Consider the following 4,815-nt stretch of genomic DNA (forward strand, 5'->3'; position numbering starts at 1 on the left):
TCCCATTCTTCACTCTATCATCTTGGGTGAAGTTCCACCATGTGAGTGCAGAGCCCTTGAGTCTAGACTTGGCAATCTTTATCCTCTGATTCTCAGGGATATCTTCACAATCAAAGAAACTGGATAGAGCATCTACCCAATCCATTGCAGCATCAAGATCCATCTTCCCATCATAAGTGGGTAAATCAAACTTAGCGTCCATGGTTCTCCTCTCCATGGATTTAAGAGTCTTCACTAGCAGCCTCTGATCTGCAGGAACTTCTTCTTCTTCCTGCTGAAGGGGTTCTTCCTCACTCCCTTCCTCAACATTCTCAGAGCTGCCACTAGTCTATTTGCGAAGCTCTTCCTTAAGCCTTTTAACTTCATCCATTATTCGCTGCATCCCTATGTCTCTCTCTGTGTCCTGCCTTTGTCTCTGCTCTCTCAAGTACCGGACAATCTCTGCATTGGTCATCCGTGTGGACAACCCCCCTTCTTCATCTCCGGACATGGTGGTAAATTTTCTGCCACAGAGACCTTAATAGGCTCTGATACCACTTGACGTAAGTAGGTCAGGTAGCAAATAGAAAATTTGATCAGTCTTAGTAAACCTTTATAAAGTGCACTCAATCCCTGACCCACACATCTTTAATACGTTAACAAATAAGTTTTAAAAAAAAACCTGGGTAAACACTTGAAATCGAAACAGGGGCTTAATCATTGTCTGAATACATTCGAAAATCCGAGCATATGAAACGGTTTTAGTTGTGAGCATTCCCATTCAATTCCATCAATCCAGAACTCCGAATGACAATTTGGGTCATGTTACAAAATGAGGAAAACTCGACACGACCATTGACAAACACCCCAAACCTTTGGCTTGAATGTTAGAGGATTGTATAACAGGTTTCAAAATCTCTGATAAGATGAGCAATGCTCGATCCCTCGGCAATGTATATCATTTACCGACTGTCATTGACGGGCTTCAACAAATAATGGCTCGTGCCCTGTTCTATAAGTATTTAACGAAAATAGGTTGCAGAAAATACTCATGCATTATTAACAATCGGGTTCTGAGTCAGATGTATACCTACAGAATCCCCGTGTACTCGAAATGCATATGGTTGCGCACAATAGCAACGGATAGCCCGCAGTGTTGACTCGGGACTGTCGTCCAACGGGCGGATCTGGCGTCGTGGTATCTCCCGTGGGCCGAGCAACCAATTTCTTGAGCCCTGGTTCGAGGGTGTTTAAAAGGCCGAATGCGGAAGCATTCATTTGCATAAACCCAGGCACCGGCCTGTTCATGCATTCAATACTCGACACATTTGAGGGCGCCCAAAACAATAGCCCGAGCCTTATGAAGTCGGCGGGGTGCACACAGCCGATTACGAGGTCCCACAGGAACACTAATTCGAGCGCAATGTTTTCCTTGATTCAGTAACAATACACAAACATCACACTTAGTGCTTGGGGCCGCTGTGATTTGTCTTGGGGCCCGATTACGATACTGGTGTATCTACGTATACCTTCGAACTGGCGCAAACATAGAAGAATCCGCCTAGGGCACCATCACTCCACCATTTCCCTGGCCGAGCATAAAAACGGACTGTAGAACCATGAAAATGAAACCTTCCACCCGAGATCAGTTTAATCTCATGGTGGAGGTGTCTTGATCTAACAGGATGAAGCGGGACGAGTGTGTGGCGAACAGGGGCGGATTCGGCAGATTCAGATCCAAAAAAAACTGCAACATCAACACAGTGTCGTCTCCCACTAGGCCAGTATGCAAATCTAAGAATGGATGAACTCTCGAGACTGCAGGAAAATGGATAGATTTTATTGATTCAAAGAAAAGTATTAAAAACGCTGTCTGTGCCTTCCACCCGCCTGTAAGGGCTATGAAGGCCTCCATCTCTGAATGGCTTTACATTCGGTGTTGAAACCGCCCAGCCGTTCAGAGGTATTAGTTAGATCATTTTTGTTATGCTGAAATAACTACTAAAAAACCAAGAGTAAATTTTTCTCAACAAACTTAAGAAACTTAAGTTTCCTTATTAAAGTAAACTTAAAACCTATGCTATCCTAAAAAGGTAATCACTCAGTGATCCTAATGACCACAGCGTAGCAAGTGACTTATAAATCGTCAAATCTTGCAGCTAGTCTTACAATGGATCTGAGATGATGTTCTACTCTCTAAACTAGCTATCTATCTGCAATCTCCAAAGAATTTTCATGTGTTGGGGAAAGGTGCTCCTGCACCACCGTTTATCTCTTTTTTTGTTAAGATAATGTTGCAAGAATCTTAGTTATCAATTTAGAAAGATAAAAACAAACTTGTATGTTTCTAAATTGTAAACATAAAATTTAATTTTTCTAAATTTAAAAAATCAAAATCACATATTTAAACCAATAATTTTAATCTTCAAAATATAATTTTTCTATATTGAAAAAATCAAATTTATACATACATGTGATTTTTCAAGATCAAAAATAATTTTTATGTTTCTAAATTGTAGTAATAAAAATATAATGTATATTTGCTTAGAGTGATAGAACATACCGTTTTTCTCTTTTTTGCTAAGATAAGTTGCAAGAATCTTAGTTATCAATTTAGAAAGATAAAAGAAAACTTGTATGTTTCTAAATTGTAAACATAAAATTTAATTTTTCTAAATTTAAAAAATCAAAATCACATATTTAAACAAATAATTTTAGTCATCAAAATATAATGTTTCTATATTGAAAAAATAAAATTTATACATACATGTGATTTTTGAAGATCAAAAAGAATTTTTATGTTTCTAAATTGTAGTAATAAAAATATAATGTTTCTAAATTATATTTGCATAGAGTGATAGAACATACTATTTTTCTCTTTTTTGTTAAGATAAGTTGTTAGAATCTTAGTAATGAATTTAGAAAGATAAAAACAAACTTGTATGTTTCTAAATTGTAAACATAAAATTTAATTTTTTTAAATTTAAAGAATCAAAATCACATATTTAAACAAATAATTTTAGTCATCAAAATATAATGTTTCTATATTGAAAAAATCAAATTTATACATACATGTGATTTTTCTATTTATCTCTTTATTGTGTTATAAAGATAAAAAAAAAAGTGCTTTTAAATTTTAATCATTAAAATTAGATCGATTAAAATAGTTTTTAAAATATAAAAGTCTAAAATAATTATAATGTATAATACACACTTAATAAATTTTTTAAATTATTATTCATATAATCTTTTTTAATTATTAAATGTTTATAACTATTTCTCAAATGTTAAACTCTTAAATAAGATTTTGGTTTAATTATAGTTAGGGTTAGGGTTGTATTAGGGATAGCGTTAAAGTTGTATTGGATTAGCATTTAATTTTTATAAGAGTAGAGTAAGAATAAAAAAATTAATCTTAATCAAAAGAAAGTTTAAACTATTTTAATATTTGTATTAATAAGATTATTTTAATTAAAACTAAGTTTAGTCTATTTTAAAATGCCTTTATTTTATTACAACAAAATTTAAAGGTATTAATCTCATTAAATTGTTTAAATAATGAAAACCAATTCATAAGAAAAATACATAATAATGAAGGATTTTTTTAATATTTTATAATAAAATGATAATAAGTTTTATGAATGCATTATCCTATAATAGCAACTGTAACATAACCATAACTCTGAATATTCATTATCCTTGACAATAAAACCTAACCATGACCCTAAAAAATTAACCCTAAATATAATGGAGAACATATTGCTAACCCTAACTGTATCCCTAACAATGATGTATACCCTAGCCCTAAACATAATCCTAACCCTAACTTTAAATTCTAACCCTAAACCCTAGCCCTAGCCCTAACCTTAACACTAATACTAAACATGAAGTAAACCTAGTCCAATCCATAACCATAGTCCTAATCTTAACCATAATCCTAACCAAAAACATAAACCTTAATCATAAAAATAATCATAATCCTAACCCTAATCCTAACATTAATTGAACCATAACCCTAACGATAATCCTTATATAGATTAACCTAATTAAACCTTAACTTTGACCTTAAAATCAAGCTTTATTATATAATCCTAAACTTCACACCATGCTTTATCCTTAGACCCTAACCCTATTTGAATACTATTATAGCTTGCATATAAAAAAATTCAGATTTAAGTGCATTAAATATTTTTTAAATTTATAGTTATCTCACTTTTACAGATGTGTTTTAAGTATATTATATGAATTCAAATAAAATAATATCAAAGATGGAGTTATAGACAAGGAAGTATTGAATAGATATTAATAAAGCACAAACTAATGGTACTAAAATAATATTGTTCTTTTGATAAGCATATAAATCAAATCAATGATGGTGTTTTGAGTAGATTATTATCTATTTTATGTTATCAATATTTTATTTCATATATTTAATATAAATTAATTATAAATCATATTAATAATGGTTCCAATTGAATCTATGAATACAATTTGCTAATTTGAATATTGTAAAGTTGGACATTTTCTTGGTGGTCAATTTTCTTGTCGATAAATATGTCTATCTCATATAGATTAACAATAGAAAATCAATGTCAATTAATATTTTTACAATGCATTCAAAATTTTCTCTCATAAGAGATCCCAATGAATTATAAAATGCTTATAAATTTTACCACTTGTATAGTACCAAGGATAGATAGAAAGGTTGATTAATATTCTTTCATGATTTTACGACTTTAAGTCCATTTTTGTGAAAAGTTTGATTGATAAGAACTTACCAATTGCTTAGAAGGCTTGATCTCAATCTATGAAATTACCACCATCTTAGTCATGGAT

The sequence above is a fragment of the Cryptomeria japonica genome, chromosome 8, assembly GCF_030272615.1.
Source record: "Cryptomeria japonica chromosome 8, Sugi_1.0, whole genome shotgun sequence".
Lineage (NCBI taxonomy): Eukaryota > Viridiplantae > Streptophyta > Pinopsida > Cupressales > Cupressaceae > Cryptomeria > Cryptomeria japonica.